We start from the raw sequence: 19,017 nt of genomic DNA, 5'->3' as shown, positions 1-19,017 counted from the left end.
TAGCCACTAAACTGGCAAAGCGTAAAATATTTACGTTTCCTCGTGAGATCAGGCTGGTCCATCACATTTTAGGGTCCACTTGAAACATTTGTGTTGTTTTGTAAGAAAATGCAGCACGTTTTTGTTAAATATTTGTGTTGTGAGAAAATGCAGAAAGTTTTTTTTTTTAATGTGTTAGTATTGTGAGTATTTGCTTCATGTGTGCTGTCAAACAGATGATCGTTTTTCAATTTGCTGCCATTTTTTGTAAATGTTTCTTAAATTGTAGCATGTCAATCTCTCTCGGCCACCATAAAATTCACTAATTAAAATAATTATTTGCTCATCAATGTTTTAACTGCAAAACTCACAATGTGATTGGCTAACGATGATGATTCGCAAAAATCACCCCTGGTCAAAACAACCTAAACAGCAAAGTGAACAGGAGAGATGGTATTTGAGTGTCTGTATTTTAATATTTTGACCCTGACCCTATAATCCCAGCAAGGAAATTTTGTGAAGCATAAGTACATTTAAACTCACAGTCACTAAGCTACTTCAAAGACCTGAATGATCCTTCAGTCCTCTATCTGTCTGCTCTCTGCCCTATACCTTTCACAGGCATGGAATCCCATGCATTTGACCTGGAGACCCTCCAGTTAACCAGCAGAGTCAGCACTCATACATGATCAAAACATTAGCAATATATATTTAATGCATATCATATCTGAATTAGAAAAGACTAAAACTAGACAAGCTAATATACATTAAACCCTTTTTTTAATAATGTATATTTGTGTGGTCATTTTTCTTTTTTTCTTTCTTTCTTTCTTTCTTTCTTTCTTTCTTTCTTTCTTTACAATTAAAAGAATTAATAGTATGTTTATCAAATTGTTAATTTTTTTAAACACTGTAAACCAAATTATTTAAAATTATGTAATAATGTTTTTGTTGGTGTATTGACATTAAAAAGATTTTATGTATGTATTTATTATTTTTTATTACTATTGTCATTTTAAAAAACACAGTGAAAAATAACTGTAATATAATTGTTGTAATTATTATTATTATTATTATTATTATTATTATTATTTGGTAATTATCAGCAGGATAGACTTTGGTAAGCAAATGTACAGATTCACAGTATGTCAGTGAAAGCAGAAATAAACTATATACATTAGTTTTTGACAATAGTTTTTACTGTAAATTAAAATGTAAGCAAAATCATCCCACATATATTCACTACTCAAGACTCCCTTAATTCAAATGCAAGTGGGAAAAAAATATTGTAGCACCTTATTTTACAGTTATCTATAATTATTGTGGTGCAAAAAGTTTGATTAACAATACTAAAATAAAAGTGAAAAACATTTTTTAAAAATTTAATTCTGCATTATTTTCAGACATCTTACCAATTAAATATACACTATTGGTCAAAGTATTGGGGTCAGTTTGTTTTTTACTGTTTATTTTGTTAATTAATTTAAATTAAATTATTCTGTTCATCAATGCGGCATTTATTAAATGTAAAAAAAAAAAATACTTGTTTATTAAATATTTATTTATTTCTTAATGTATGTAGTTTTAAATTAAATTGTTAATTTGTACTATTACAAGTAATAATAATAATAATAATAATAATAAAAATAATTTTAACATATATAATAATAATAATTCATATTAGAGTGATTTCTAAAGGATCATGGCCTGACCTTTCAACTTTTCCTCCTCAAAAGAATAATACAAAAACCACCATAAAAAATACAATTTAATGGTAAAACGCATCCTTAATCAGTCAGCTTCTCCTCAAAGTCATAGCCTTAAAGGTGTATTGCACACATTTTGTGTCAAATTTAATGCAAACGTGACAGGACTGACAGAACATGTTTTTTAATCAATTGATGTGAATAACAACCTACAAATGGCTATTTCTGATTTTTTTTTTCCCAAATAACAGTTTTTAGCAAAACACAACTTTATTAAAGCTGTGGGTTTAATATGGCCTTGGACAAGGACAATGACAGGGTTTGTAATTTTGTAAACAAAGAAAACAATCTGAGAAAAAAAATGAATGACGTATTCCTTCACAGTATTGGCTCTATACTTGGTTAACATACTTATACTCGTATCGTACATAAAATGTATTTTACTATGTGGATGTGATTTGTTGTTCTACATGACTTCAATGTCTTAATGCATTAATAAATGTACAATATATTAATAGCTTAGTCAGAGAGTGACTCAATAAGGTAATGTAAACTGCACACAATTGATTATGTAGTGTGTCAAGTCCTACTTAAATGCCCATTCTTAATCTGTAATCGAAAATGTCAGGGTTATCAACAAAGTGTGTATATTTTTGGGTTGGAATATCCTTCTGTAAAATAGTTTTAAGTTCATTCTTGCTACAGACAAAGCATTAAGGGCTGTATTTTGACGATCCATGCTCAAAATGCAAAGCGCAGGGCACAAACGCATTCAGGGCAAGTCAGAATCCACTTTTGCTAATATAAGGACAGAAAAATCCGCTTTGTGCCATGGCGCATGGTCCAAAAGGGTTGAGCTTATTTTCTTAATGAGTTATAGGTGTGTTTTGAGAATAAATTAATCAGATTCCCATCTTCCACTCCCTTTAAGAGCCAGTTGCGTCGCCCCATAGCGCATTTGTTATTTACATGACGACTTTGTAAGTGGAAAAACTTTCACTAGCAAAATAACAGTTAAACAGAGCATTTGCAGAGCGAGAATGAGAGATAAGGGGCCCTATCATACACCCGATGCAATTGTTGTTTGCTAGTTTCAGCTTGGCGCAAGTCAATTTTCTATTGAAAAATCTATTATAGTTTCTCAACATAGCAACGCGCCAGCAATGTGCCTCAACACGCTTCATTTTTGGACCAGAATGCCTATAAACGCGCACATATGAGCACAAATGCATTTGCTATTTAAACAGCGTGGCGCAAAATGTCAAAACGACTCTTGCGCCAAGCTGAAACTAGCAAACAACAATTGGGTCGCACCTTATGTCACATTGCGCTGGGTGTATGATAGGGTCCTAAAATTAATTGCTTCTTCTTTCAAATGAATTCACTTTCATTGAAACCAAATCTAAGAAGTATCATAATCAGTACACAAAATTAAAATACTCGTATTGGTTTGTAAAAAAGTGGTATTGCTTCACCCCTACTTATCGTTTCACAGTTTCAACCTTTTTTTTCTGCATTACAACAATCCACCCTTACAGGGTCAAAGTGGAATGCATGAAAAACATATACCTAAAAATAAATAAAAAGAAAAAAACACATTTGTAAAGTTGAATAATCGAATTTAGAAAACAACCCACCCCAAATATGTTGGGTAAGAGCAGGATTTCTGTGCACATCATTCATCAGAGATGAGGAAAATCCCTGAAGTGTGGCCTGGATGGCCTCCAATTCCTATCATACTCATATGGTCAGCGAGTGCAGAATTTTTACTAAACAGATGTAAAGACAGCTCTCGGTATGCCAGGATGGATGGATGAAGAGAGGGAGATCAGTTGAAGGCATTCTTGAGTGCTGACTCAGGGCGATTTTTTTTATATAGTACCACGTAATGGACTCTATGTTTTGTTTTTCACTCCCTCCCTCTGGCCTTCCTCTGCAATCTTATAAACACAGGTAAAACCATAACGCTGCTCCTCTCACACACAACCACTCCATATATTTCACAATCCCAAAGACATGTGCAGAGGAACTTACAGGAAATGCATCAGATCTGTGAACCCCCCCCCCCCCCCCAAGTACATTAGAGGAAACTATTTCAATGTTTCTGGTTTGATATGAAGCAGTCCTCATACCAATCTCTTCACTCTTCTTTTTACATACAGTAAGCAGTGAAAATGGTAACGATCACCACCATTCAAACAAAAATTTACTCTTAAATGGCATGACTTTGCTCTTTTGAGCAGCAGCAAAATGCATTTTTATCATATCAAGGATGAAATAAAGTGGAAGATCTAAACACATTTACTGAATAAACTCTGACGTAGCAAACAGTTAATTATTATTATTATTATTATTATTATTATTATTATTATTATTATTATTTTGCAAACTTTGAAAAGATTTGCTTCACATATGGATGGAAACAAGGTTACAGTTGCACATTTACCATGCAAGGTGTGAATATTCCATAGCATTTCAACAACAACAAAAAAAAGGACAGAAAATGCTGGCTGAACTTTGATAGCTGCAGACAAAAAAAATTGAAAATTGAAAATATACTGTATATTGCACTATAAAGCTAATAACTCAGAAATCCTACATGGTAATAACCTATATAAACACATGTGTTTTAATATAGGTTTTGATATAGGCTTTTAATATATGTGACATATATAAAATTGTCCATTTTCCTATATTATATGCACATATGTGTAAATGCAGTATATGTGCACATATGAAAATATGCTGCATACATGTGTTTATGTTAAATTGAGGTGTATATATAAATCGAGGTGCATATATATACAGGCCATATAGGTCTCCTGTATTGCTTATTTATATCCACAAATAAGCCCTCTCCTATATAGCTCATATCGCACTTTGGCAACTGTCATACATGCCTAGCTCATATTTTCTATTATCAAGGCAATAACTAAGAACTAACAAAAAAAGTGCAAAAAAAAAACTGATGTATGTGCCAACACTTGAAATTCGTATTGCATGTAATTGACATGTAATGGATTTGAACCTAAGTGAGAAGAGATGGAAAGCTCTGATGTCTACACGTTTTTCCTAAAACATTTACATAGACAGAAAAGAAGGAAATGTAACAAAATGGTTTTTTTTTGTTTTTTTTTGTACAATATGTTTTTCTTGTACAATTTGATCATTCTTAAGTAAATAAAACATTTTTATTTCTACATGGGTTTTTATTTATGTTGTCTAGCAGCTATGAATTTTAAAAGTTTTGCTAATATATAGGTAAACATATAGATGAACATATAGGTGAACATGTATGTACATATATATATATATATATATATATATATATATATATATATATATATATATATATATATATATATATATATATATATATATATATATATATATATATATATATGTACATGTACACATAAACTGTAGGTTTCATATTTGCACATATATCCTCATATAGGTTCTGTCCATGTGGAATTGCATATATTGGTAGAGCTCCCACACATTTTGTGCTGTAAACATACCCAAAAGTTTGCTTTTATATTTTACATGAAGTACCTCTGCGCTTATTTTTCTGGACCAGAACATTAGTCGCAATCTCTGAAGTGATGACGTATCTCAGATACTAAGTTAGAGTTGTTTAATCTGCCCCAAATTTACAAGTCAGACTTAAAGCAGCACCCTAGATCTTTATTCTTAGGCTCTTAGAAAAAAAAAAAAAGGTAAGTAATGAATCTTTTTTATAGTGTAGGAGAAAATCCTCAGTTTAATTTTGGTCCCTTGCTTAGAGAAGTTGTTTGGTGTCACACACTGTTTTTCATTTGGAAAACCTCATCTAAATGTAACAGTGTGCAAAGCCAAACAAATTCACAGAGCAAAGGATCATGGGACAACAAAGTGTCAATCAGATGTACCTTTAGAAATACTTCATTCCAAAGAGCCCTTCCAAGTGGCCAGTTTTGAGCACTTTAGTTTGGAAAGGCCCTTCAATATTAAGCAGCCATGATTGGATTCACTCTGAAGTGCCCTTCACTGGGTGATATATCCTATTTGGATAACACTGTTGGAAGAAAGTTTTTTTTCTGAGGAAACTTTGGGTTTGTATTTCTATAATGAAACAGTTTTACAGTATAAGCAATTTATTGAATCAGTTTTATCTTTCTGCATTGTAGCTTGGTACGGTAATCTGAGTTTGTCAAATTAGAACAGGTTAAGTAGCCTTGTGAAGGTGGCAGGCAAGATCATCGGTTTTAACCAAACTGGTCCAATGGTAATTTACCATAATTATGTTTTAAAGAGAGCTCAGGGTATCCTACGCACCCAAATCACCAATTATACTCTATGTTTCAGCTGCTGCCATCAGGACGTTTTAGAGTTCTTATTTGCAGGACAAATAGAATTATAAATTCTTTTATAATGGCGGCCATTAGATCATTAAGTCCAGGAAATGCACCTAAAAAATGATGTATTGTATGTTGTGTGGTAATGTTTTGTTAATGTGTACATGAAACTTTGTCTGTGTTACGGCACCTTGCTGCAATTTTAGTTTCCTTAAACGGGATAATTCATCATTAATTCATATATTTCATTTATTTACTGTGAAACAACAACTGCTTTAGTATTGCCATCTTGTGTCTTCTTTAATGCAAAACTGTGTGCAATTTCTGAAAAATGATTCCGCATGAAAATAGTTTGCTGATGATGAAATTTGTATCACTCACACTAGCCATGTTTTCATCCACCTATTTTAGGAAAATGCCAACATGCACATGCTTTGCAAAAATGCACAGAAAAAAGAGAAGCATAAACTTGTTATTTAAGAAATAATGTACATAACTACGATGGAAACACATTTATCAAATCAAATCCAGCAAGTGCATCAAAACAGATGATGTGATAACAAAAATAAACACAATGGGATGGGATTAATAGGCAAACTAGAGACTGACCACGTTGCAGAACATCTGAAATGTTATTTTGGTCATTTTAAAATTCCTTATACAATGTCTGTCATTAAAGTAGTTTGGTATTATTACCTCCAGAACCATCTAAAACGGTGTTCACCACATTCATTGCATTTCGTCTTAATCTTCTGATGCGCATGTACTTTATTATGACTTCCTACACCACAGCAAATTCCTTTTTTTTTTTTTTTTTTTTTTTTTGAACATTATTGTTCTGGAAATGGTGCTTTAATAGCAAATGTTTCATGTGATGTTTCAGTTTTGGGCATGAATTTTATTTGCATCATCTTCAAATGGAAACATTGCCACTCATATCCAGGTCTATGCACAAAAACCAAAGATGTGAATAGCTGCATGAATTCTACTGACCTGATGAAGATCTTCACCTGATGTCAATCTGAGGATGAAGAATGATGTATGGAGGGAGGAAGAGAGGAACTGAGTGACACTATGGTAACATCTGATGACATGCAGGCACTCAGATGGACAAATGGTGAGTTGGTGTCACTGATGGTGAGTGGGGGGTCTGTGATACTGATATCTTTTAGTCTGGGAGCAAGTGCATATGTATGTGCGCTCGCATCTTTAACACCATCCTGACTAGATTTTTGGGTCTCATTCAGACCCTAGCATTCACTGGAGAAGCACAAGGTGACAGGAGAAGTAATGAAGATGAATGCGTGTGTGTGTGCGTGTGTGTGTGTGTGTGTTTCTGAGAAGGCTGCTTTTCTGCTCAGATTAAGATCAGGCTTGCTGATAAAAATGCCCGCCAGGCCACTCAGAAACCCAACACTCCTCTCTTCTCTTCTCTTTCCTCACCTCTCTTGATTCCCCCCTTTTCCCATTCCCTTCATCTCTGTCCATTTCTCTTGTATTGAGTACAGGAATGAGCTTTTGGGTTCTGTCTTCCTTTATTGTCTTTTCAATAGAAAGTCAGCTTCTGCAGATATCTTCTTTACTTTGCTTGCACTATACACTGAATGTGAGAAATATAAAATATAAAAAATATATGTGAAAAAATATATTTGGACAAAAATTACAAAACAAATTGTAAATAAAATATAAACATTAGGTTAAGGCCAACAGTCAAAGTTGATATAAAGTTGAAAAATGAATATTGATTAATATGAAGGATTTTAAAGTATTATTTAACATCATGAGCTTCTGACAATAAATAAATAAATAAATAAATATATATATATATATATATATATATATATATATATATATATATATATATATATATATATATATATATAGGGTAGATATATATTGGCGTTTATTGGCTGTAAATTGGCTGTAGTGTATGTGAGTGAATGTGAGATTGTACAGCTGTAAGGGCATCTGCTGCTGAAGTCGGCAGTTCTTTCCCCAATAAATAAAAGGACCAAGCTGAACAACTAATCAATGAAGACTTTTACGATACAAACCGCTTATTCAAACAAATGCTGTTCTTTATAATATTTTCAATTTCCACAAAGATATAAAGATGCAGATCTTGAAAGTATTTCTTGAAAGGCAAATCAGCACATTAGAATGATTTCTGAAGGATCATGTGAAGCTGAAGACTGGAGAACTGATGCTGAGAATTCCGCTATGAATCATGTGGTGTGGTGTGAGTGAGTCACACATACTACACCACATCAATGTGAGATAAAGCTTGATTGTAATATTAAAGCAAAGTTCTGTTAATATAGACTGACGATGACATACTAGACCAGTTGTATAGTATGAGAAGGAGTTGAAAAAGTAGTTTCACAAAAATTCAAGGCTGTTCTTTCGATTTTAGCTCAGCTGATATTAATGTTCTGGCCATGACTCAAGAAATCATGACACAAGGTTTAAAAAAAATCATATAATTTTGACCACATGGTGGTGCTGTCCTGAAACAGGGCAAGGTGCCAAATTCATTCATTCATTTTCCTACGGCTTAAGCCTGATTTATACTTCTGCGTCAAGTGACCGGCGTAACCCACGGCGCAGGCAACGCGCGTGGCTGTGCATTTATACTTCTGCGCGCTGTCTCTGTCGGTCTGCATTAACACTTCCGAAACGCTAGTGGGCAGTGAGGTGTAAATGTTCCTCTGTGTCGAGTTTCTTCTCTGCTTTTTTGCTTTTCCTGAACACTTCCGGGATGTACAAGTGGCTCAAACTCGCTCATTTTGAGGCAGGAACCGGCAGACGTGCAACAACTTTAACTATGAGGTAAACACAAAACAAAACTTTCCATCCGGAGCTCCTTCACGGGACTCCACACTTGTAAACAATCGCGCGCGCCATTCGCGCGGCTCTCGGTCCCGCCCAGACTCGTCAGCGCTACCAAGCCGACCAATCACAGAGCTTACGCTGCACGTCGTTGCGACGTGTAGTTACATTTTTTGAGAGGTGCACGTCAGTGACGGCGACGGCCACGGCAAAGGGCTATGCGTCAGCGCCGTAGCATACGCCGGTGTTTGACGCAGAAGTATAAATCAGCCTTTAGTTCCTTATATATCAAAGGTCGCCATAGTGGAATGAACTGCCAACTATTCCAGAATATGTTTTACGCATCAGATGCCCATTCAGCAGCAACACAGTACTGGGAAACACCTATACACTCTCACATTCACACAAACACACATACACATACAGCCAATGGCCTATATGCACAGCAAGTGTTTTTCAGCCAATGAAGAACTTCCAGTGAAAGCTTAATGTTCAAGCTCAGAAAGCTATTTTCAATTTCATAAGGTTGCTTTTACAGCATCGATAATGTAATTCAAATATATTCAGTTACATATACTTAAGCATTTATTTGGTTGTTAAAGCGTAAAAAGAGACAAAAGACCGTTTAAAGCTAAAGGCTAGCTCAAAAACTCTTGAAAATACTGTGGTAAAATTAATTTCCATAATTTAAAGACATGGTGTGGAAAAATAAAATTTAATGCAGTGCTTCTTGTTCAGTCTGAGACCCACTTTAAATCGTATCTTAGCCGGGCAGTGATGATTGCTGTTTTTTAAAGAAATCAGATCTTAAACGTGGCGATTTTGTATGGGATGACAACTGAAGCTGACTGATTGTTATTAAAAGTCTGTGTGCATATCCCCCATTTAGTTTATCCAAGTCACTTATTGCGCATGTCTTTGGTCTGTGGGGAAACTGAAGCACCTGTAGCAAATACATGCAAACACAGGGAGAACATGCAAACTCCACACAGAAATGCCAACTGGCTCAGCAGGATTCAAATCAGTGACCTTCTTGCTATGAGGTGAAAGTGATAACCACTGGCACCCAAGGTGCCAAATATTCATATCAAATTTCATAATAATACATCAATGAATTTTACCACAAATTTCAAATGGTTGAATGCCCAAAATGAGCAAATTGGTACCATGGTAACTCGTACCACCAGCTTCAAAAGCAAAGTTACAAATGTTAACCATTAGAACCCAAAACCATTAGAACCCAAAATATACTTTTTTGAAAATCTCCTTACCACTGGGTGGCACAATGGCAACTGTGCAGGTAGCCTGAAGTCAGGGTTGTTGACTTCAAAATTGGCCAGAATACATCAAAGCATTGAGAAGATATAGGCTGCGTCCGAAACCGCCTACTACTCAGTAGGTACTGCATTTGAATTTAACCGTACAACTCGGCCGTTAGAAAAGTACGTTCTATACAGTATGAATGTGAAAAGTATGAATGGAATTCGGACGTACTACATCCGCCATTTTGTCATGGTCACGTGACCTACCTGCGTCAGTTGCGTCGCTTTACTTCCATTCATAAATTCGCTCGCGGAGCATCATGGGATAGCGCAGCATGCATGGGGTGCGCACTCCGGAATCTCGCCGGAAGTAGTAAGTCATCCGGGTACTTCTCGCATACTGATTTTCGAATTCTATGAATTCGGACATACTACTCGGCGCTCATACTGATTTTGGCATACTATATAGTATGGAAGTATGCGGTTTCGGACGCAGCCATAGACTGCATTCCACTCCACTTTTTAAAACACACTCACAAACTTCCCTTTCCTAGGTCCCTCATAGGAACAACCGTTAGTGGGTTCTACTTCATCAAGCGTATGAGGGAAACTTACTGTACATGGATATATGCTTGATCCTTTTTGACAATGCCAACTGACCCAGCTGGGATTCAAACCAGAAACCTTCTTGCTGTGAGGTGACAGTGCAAAAAACTGAGCCACCATGTCACACACAAAGATAAAGAGATATTAATTCTGACCAACCCCAATGTATTTTTCCTTACCAATTTCTTAATCTATCTCACTAATAGATTTTACACCACCAAAAACACTGTGGTATTGTTTATCACTGACTTTAATCTATGCATCAGGCTTTGCTTTGCTATTTTGTGAAATCCTGAGTTTCGGTTCATTTGACAGGACATTTTCTGATGGATGAAGTGAACAGCAGAGTGCAGCAGAAATACATTTGATCTTTTTTTTTTTGGCCTCAAAACGCATCTCTTCTCAGAACTAACACTGCCAACCCCAAAAAAGTTTTGAGAGTCATCTGCAACACAACTTCTCTGAACCAGGTTTCACTGTAGGAATCCTGGATCATAATCAGGGTCATATAGTGGAATTAGGACAGACCCAAACAGAACGCTCAGCGGGGCCCGATCGGTCGCATTAGTCACATACCATGCTGCCTATTTATTTGCTGGTGACATGAGGCCGCAGTCAACACTGATCTCTCTCTATCCCTCTGTTTCTGTATCTCTCTATCAGCGCCCTGGTCCTCTAGGGTCATATTAAGTGTGTTTAAGGCCACTGTTAAATTGCTTGAATTATCATACTGTAACGATTAGTAATAATGGTCCACAGCTCATTCAAAGCAATCTGTGAAGCCTCATAGATCTGCTTCCCTATGTACTTAGCTTCCCTTGGAAACTCTGGATGCTTGACAGATTGGTGTTTTCACTTTTACAAAACAGAACACACAAACTACTGTACATGTAAAGAAAGCAGCTGCTTAACTTAAATATAATCAAGCTACAGTCTTTATCTATGTGTCAAAGTGTACTAGACACAATGCGTAATTGGATATCCAAAGGATTAAATACACTTTGTGCGTGTGACCTCTGTCTTTTGAAGCGAGTCAACAGTGCAGAGACCAGTTTTCAGACCATCGTAAGGCCAATTCACATTCTATTAATAGACATCGACAAATACAAAGAATTACCAGATTGCAGTTTGTGAATTCTGAGACATTTTACAACCTGACAAACTGACAAAACAGTACGCTCTATTGTTGAAAGCAAGCCCTGACAAATTAGGGGCCATACACACCCAAACAATTCATGTTTAATTCAATTAAACTCTTATTTCTATAGCGCTTTTAGAATGTAGATTGTGTCAAAGCAGCTTCACATAGAAAATCCAGTAAGTTGAAACTGTCAGTCCAGTTTTCAGAGTTGAACTTTAGTTTAGTTTAGTTTGGTGGGGTTTAAATTTCACTGCTGAAAATCCAAACACTGAAGAGCAAATCCATTGCTGCGCATCTCCAAAAGTCCCAAACCAAGCAAGTGTGAAGAGTGGTGGGGAACAAACTTCACCAATTGACAAAAGTAAAGGAAAAAAAAACCTTGAGAGAAACCAGGCTCAGTTGGGCACGACCATTTCTCCATGCAACTCTGGCAGCTGCATTTTACACTAACTGAAGAGTATTAATAGAGGATGCTGGTAAATCAGCAAACAGAGCGTTACAGTAATCCAGCTTAGAAGTCATAAAAGCATGAACTATAGCTTTTCTGCATCTGAGATGGATGGCAAACTTCGTAACTTAGCGATATTTCTCAGATGAAAGAAGACAGTTTTTGTGACAAGTTATGTTGCTGTCTAATATAACACCCAGATCTTTTACAATAGAGCTTATGCTAAAAACGACTCTCTCGCTTATCACTGGCATTTTTCTTCTTCTTTTAGAGTTTTATGGGGGTTAGCAAACAAACGGTAGACAATTGATGGAATTGAAAATACTCGATTGGATGAGGGAGGGGGGTGGATGGGAGAATCAATAAAAAAAATAAATAAATCCTGCTAAACATTTGTTTTAAATATGTCATTGCAGCACAAAATTTAGGCTGATTTGATGTAATATTCAGCAGAGTTTTACATGTACATGTTTTATATGCCCATTTTTTATTTTTTCTTCAGAAATGATTTATTTACAAATGTAGAACAGAGTAATAAAACCTTCTCTATTGTTTCTGGTTCATCATGCAAAGGAAAGTTCCCAGACTCACTCTTATTCATTTTATATTGAATATTTTTAAGCTGTCTGATTCAAAGTCTGGTACGTATTGGTTGACAGCACTACCTACTGCGCCACAGCATTGTCGGCTATATTTATATAGACATAAATATTTATTATATTATATTATATTATATTATATTATATTATATTATATTATATTATATTATATTATTAAATATTTATATATACACACCATTGAGAATTATCTTCTCTTACACTATGACAGTGTTTCTCTTTCGACACAAACTTGATTTTGAATTTGATAAAATGTCTACCAGCTGACTGCTTATCTCCTAATGGACTCCTTTTCCGCTGTTACCAATTTGTCCAGTTCGCTTTACCACAACAATGGGGCTCAAGTGCAGTAAAGATCGGTTCCAGAAAGCAAATAGGACAAAAACAAAAGCTAAAAGGTAAAATAAACAAGTAAATAAGAGGGTGAGGATGTGGTAAAGTCTGAAAACATGCTAAAAATCAGAGGAATTTTCTTTTTCTGGATTGCTTTTCAAAACACTGCGGTTGGGTTTAGAGAAAGGTGGTGGGCGGGCTAATCAGTGCTTTAAAAAAAATGATTGTGGGGTTTAGGGAAAGAGGAGAGTGGGGGGATCCGTGATTTTACGTGAGAACTGCAGTCAAAAATGGCACTCGCAAGAGAAATTTGAGTTCTGAAAAAGTGTACACAGCGCCCTTTGGTGGACTCACAAAAACAAATACTTGTTCTCACTGCGTTCAAAAACATGTTCTCACTGCGTTCGCGTGGGTTTCCTTCGGGTGCTCCTGTTTCCCTCACAGTCCAAAGACCTGCGGTGCAGGTGAATTGGGTAAGCTAAAAATGTCCATAGTGTATAAGTGTGTGTCAATGTTACCCAGAGATGGGTTGCAGCTGGAAGGGCATCCACTATGTAAAAACGTGCTGGATAAGTTGGCGGTTCATTTGCCATGGCGACCCCGGAGTAATAAAGAGACTAAGTCGAAAAGAAAATGAATAAATATATCTCCTGCGATGTATTTTGCTCTCTCCAGAAATGTACATAGTGGTACCTAATCAGAATTAATTAACATAGCATTCACTCTATACATACTTAAAAGTACCTCAAAAAACGTGTTGTTTTGTGGATCTTCCACTAATTGAAGACCTTGATTGACAGTTGATAGAGAGCACCAGTGTGAGTGTGCACACCAATGTGCAAAACATAAGGAATAACAATGAAATAATAAAAAATAAACCTCTAGTTTGGTAGAAAGTGGAAAAGCTGTAATAAATACACAAGGAAAAAAAGACCTTGATTGAAAAGCTTACGTGGAAAAAGTGGAAAAGCTTACCTGATAAATACACAAGGAAAAAAGCATGAGGGTGACCTGAGTTCTTCTTCTGTGGAACAAACAAATGTCAGAAGATTCAGTTTGAGCAGCGCCACCTTCTGTACCAAGGTATTTCTATATTTCATTAAGTGCCATATAAAGTCAGGGAGAACTTTTGCATGCTCACTGTTGACACTCATTGTGAGTGAAAATTACTTGGGCATGAATGTTGAACATTTTCTTAAAAAAATGCTGATGATTAGCGCAATGTGTTATGTGCCTTTTAGCTAGGACCATCAAGGACAGCCAGAAACCATGGAGATGTAATTGATTACCAGATCAGTTTTTCAGACCACATTGCTGGAGATTTGCTTTATATCTAATACATCATATATCTAAACCTAATTGTTTTTTAAAAAATAACTTCTTTTTTTCCCGTTTAATTTCACCATTTCAACACTAGTACCTCCTATTATATTTCTGTTTATTAAATGTCTTCTTATTCAAAATAGTTGGTTTTATTACTGTGACTTTGGCAAAAAAAAAAAAAAAAAAAAAAAAAAAAAAAAAAATATATATATATATATATATATATATATATATATATATATATATATATATATATATATATATATATATATATATATAAATAAAACATAATGGAATGACTCCGCTTGCATGACATTTAAAAGAATGCTAAAATCAAACTTTAAAGAGAGCGATAACATATTAATTGTGCAATAAAAGATAAAACACTTTTATTGTGAAATCTACAATAAAATACCTTTGGCCCTATATCAATCTTACTGAAAAAAAAAATGATTGAGATGGGAATGGGAAATTTGAGGACACCTTAATAGCATTTTTGCATTGTGTATTGCAAGTTTCCAACGAAAATAAAAAGTGCATGTAAATATACTGCCTAAAGCTACCATCCTGAAAAAAAAGAAAAAGTTTGAATCTACTGTCAACGTTCAACACAAACATGTAATTTTCAAACTTTCTGTTGGTCAGTGCAGTAGATTTGTTTGACAATCTTGAGTCCAATATGAAATTTGCATTGGATCCTTGGAGGCCTTACTTTAGGTTGAAATATATCTTGCAGCTTAAAATTTTTTGAAATGTGGTAGTGTGAGTCTACCTCAACAGCATTATTTCTATTGGGGGAAAAAACAATTTGAGAAAATCTTTGGCTCCTTCAAGTGAATTTCCCATTGAATTTGCTGATATTTGAATATGAAAGATCCCTCAACAATTTACAGAACAGGCTTGATAAAAAATTATGAGATAACGTATTGCATATTTATTTTAATAAATGCCATACATTATAAAATAGTTAACAAGAATAGGTAAGTGTATGCCACTACTGTGCTAAACACTGTAAAAACAGCATTAGTTGTACCTAATAAAGGAGAAAAGATTGTAAAAAACAATATGCTCTGGTTAGAAAACAATCCGTCCTGAAAAGGCTCTGAAATCACAAGCAGACACAAGCCCCACTGTTCAAAGCTCTTTCTGCCCTATCATTAAACTAATCAGCTCATTATTGGACAGTTCGGCTTGGTCACTGGTCACGTTTTGTAGAAATGGAGGCCCTTTTATTAAACAGCACTTAAGTAGAAGATCTAAGGATCTCTCCGATACCGTACTGCAGTGATTTTGACCAAGTTTGGCTGGTGAATGTCTTAGCTATCCTGTTCACAATCCAAAGTAGCTATGCATTTTTAACTACCACTTTACGCTAATCAAAGCTGCATTTATTTGAACATAAATCGTAAAATCCTTACTCCAATTTTCAAAGTTTCATGATCTTTCAGAAAGAAGTATAAAATAAAATCAACTATTCTTATTTTTATCAGTACTGAAAATCATGATTTATCACAATTTAAAGGTACCAAAAATGTTTTAATACTTTTTCACATTATTGATCAAACATTGCAGTGTACACATTTATAATTTTACCAATGTTTTATTTAATTTAAACGCTGTTATTTTTACTGTCTTTTCACTTAAATAAAGAGATGCCATTGTGTATGATGCAAACCAGAGGCTTCTTCTGCAACATGCATCCCCTTATCTGCATTCACAACTCAAATCAGACAGCAATTTTAATGCACAACAATAAGCTCTGTCCATCACACAGCAAAACGCAGTCATGAAGATGAAAACACTGAATTCATGAAATGTCCAGCCCAGAGTTCTGAACTAAACCAGATTGGGGAAAAAAAAACTTCAAAAAATGTCTAAAATGTTTAAGAATCTGCACTCAGAAATAAAGGTACAAAACTTGACAATGGGGCGATACAATTTCAAAAGGTATGTTTTGTATCGTACAGGGGTACGTTTCCCAAAACCATCATTAGCCAACTAAGGTCGCAAGTTCCATCGTTACAAACATAGTTAGTTGATTTGCCGTTTCCCAAATCCATCGCTCCATCGCACATTTGTAAACTGAGTCGCAAACTTGAGCACTTCAAACTACACCTCTAGAGCTGTAGTTAGAAACATTCCTGGCTGTGTTCTATTCCCACTTATCCCCCCTATGCCCTATTCATTTAGAAAATTCTAACATTCAACGTATTTTTACAGTTCAGTTTTAGCGATCTTCATGTTTGTGCTCCCTTCGCAGTGAACTTTGAAAACATTGATATCATTTTGAACACAGCCTCATGGCGAAAGCTATAGGTGACCTACCATTTAAAAGCGGAATTTATGTTATGTCTCCACAGCTTGTGAAAACAAAAACATAGCATACGTTAATTCTTTTAATTTATAGTGAGCTATTTATTAAGTATGTACTGTATATGACATGGGCCTGTGGGTAAGAACTTTCTGCTGTGATTTGCATGTGTCAAATTGTAAAAGTAGACTTTTCAAAAAAAAAAACAATAAAACAATATCCTATTTAATAATAATAATCACCATCATCGTCATCATCATCATCATCATCATCATCATCATCAATATTATTATTATTATTAAAGTAAATATAATTATACTAAATAGCCTCATTGTTTATTTATGTGATTTATAAATGATATTAGAATAGTGTTAGCTTTTGTAAGTAATATTATCTTTTAGAATAGGATATGTAATGTTTAACTTCTCAATAACATTAGTAAAACAAACACAAATCCTATATCTGTCATTTACATATATTTCAGTTAATATGGAAAAGGAGTGCATGTTTTTACCAAAACTAATATTGGATTTTATTTTAAATGAATGTTTTTGTAAAACAATATAATTTGCACAAAGAAATGATGGGGTTCTTCTCTAAAGAAGCTGTTACTCTTACGCTATTCCTAGCGTGGTTTAAGCAATAGATCTGGGACAGAGAAACTAGGGGTTTTGGGAAACACTCCTCACTACATCGTTCTTTTCCCAAACAATGCATTGTGCTATGAAAGTTCAGCTGCAATTTATGTTGTTGTTTGGGAAACGCACCCCAGGTTCACATTTATACCTTTTAGGGTAAATTTTAATAGCTATAAATTTTAAATGTGTACTGTACCTCATAATACCTTAAAGTAACAAGTGTATTAAAGTACCAATGTGTACCTGTAAGATACAAAAATGTTCCTTTTAAAAAGGTACCATCACAGTGACAGTTTTTGTATCTTTATTTCTGAGTGTGAGTACAGTCATGAAGTGTGGAAGAAACTGAAAAAGAGCTGATCAAGACCAACAACAGGGCAGTGTGAGACTGAAGTGTGAGAGACTAAAGTAGTTTTTCAGAGACTAGTGATGTGCTCAGAGAAGTGTAGCGGTGTCCCGTAAGAGACTAGTGATGTGCTCTGAGAGACTAGTCATGTCCTGTGAGAGACAAATTATGTGCTGTCAGAGACTAGTAAAAGATTCTGCGAGAGATTAGTAATGCTCTGCAAAAGAGTACTGATGTCCTGCGAGAGACTAGTCACGTGCTGTCAGATACAAGTTATGTTCTGTGAGAAACTAGTGAGGGATTAATGGTGTCCTTGTGGGACTAGTAATTATTTGTTAGAGACTAGTGATGCCCTGTGAGAGACTAGACATGTCCTACATGATACTAGTCATTTCTAGTGAGACACTAGTGATATCCTGTTATATATCCAAAAGAAAACTGTCAGCCGAGCCTGTTGTTGGTGAGCAAAATAAATGATCCTTTATATCTTTTTTAATGTCTTTATATGAACTTTTGCTGAAAAAATAATAACAGTTAACAAGTACCACAGCATAGGAGAGCTAAAGAGAGCTTACACCTCTACCAGCCACAGCTGTTAACACCATTCTTCATGTTTACACAGGCAATGATGAGTTTTACAATAACATGTCATTTTCGCTCAACTGTTAGCTAATGTCCTTAGTGCATGCTCATTTATATTATTAATATTACGTCAAACCCTTCCAAGCGCCTCTCTGGTAGGGCTCCATGTGGAGTGAGCAGCCCACATAGCTGTCCTCCATATTGTTCTCTTGAGTCCCCCTGACCAGCCTCTTTCATTCGTTCTTTATATTCGGTACCAATAGTCCGAGTAAAATACTGTCCAGTATGAGCACGTGATGTATGTTAAGTACACGATTTGTGTTTTCAATAACATGTGATGTAAATATTCAGCTATTAGCCATGATAATATCTGATAGGCTCAGAGTCAGTTTAAAATATTATTTAAAAGCAGCACACCCTTTGTCACAAAACAACACTCACAAAACAAAATTCTTACGTCAAAACGAAACAACAAAAAATAAACCAACATTTTACAGCACAGTTGTTGTTTTTTTTGTGAATCCCCAACTTTTACCGTCCTTTGACTAATTTAAAACAA

The 19,017-nt window shown here is 35.1% G+C and overlaps 1 protein-coding gene across 1 annotated transcript in view; it reads left to right on the top strand.

Moving 5' to 3' along the window:
- The window catches only part of mov10b.1 (Mov10 RNA helicase b, tandem duplicate 1), a 391,861-nt gene that overhangs the window by 262,831 nt on the left and 110,013 nt on the right, over positions 1-19,017 (top strand). The gene's annotated exons all lie outside the window — the stretch shown is intronic.

Source organism: Danio rerio, chromosome 8, assembly GCF_049306965.1.
Source record: "Danio rerio strain Tuebingen ecotype United States chromosome 8, GRCz12tu, whole genome shotgun sequence".
NCBI lineage: Eukaryota > Metazoa > Chordata > Actinopteri > Cypriniformes > Danionidae > Danio > Danio rerio.
This window is presented reverse-complemented; position numbering and strand designations above follow the sequence as displayed.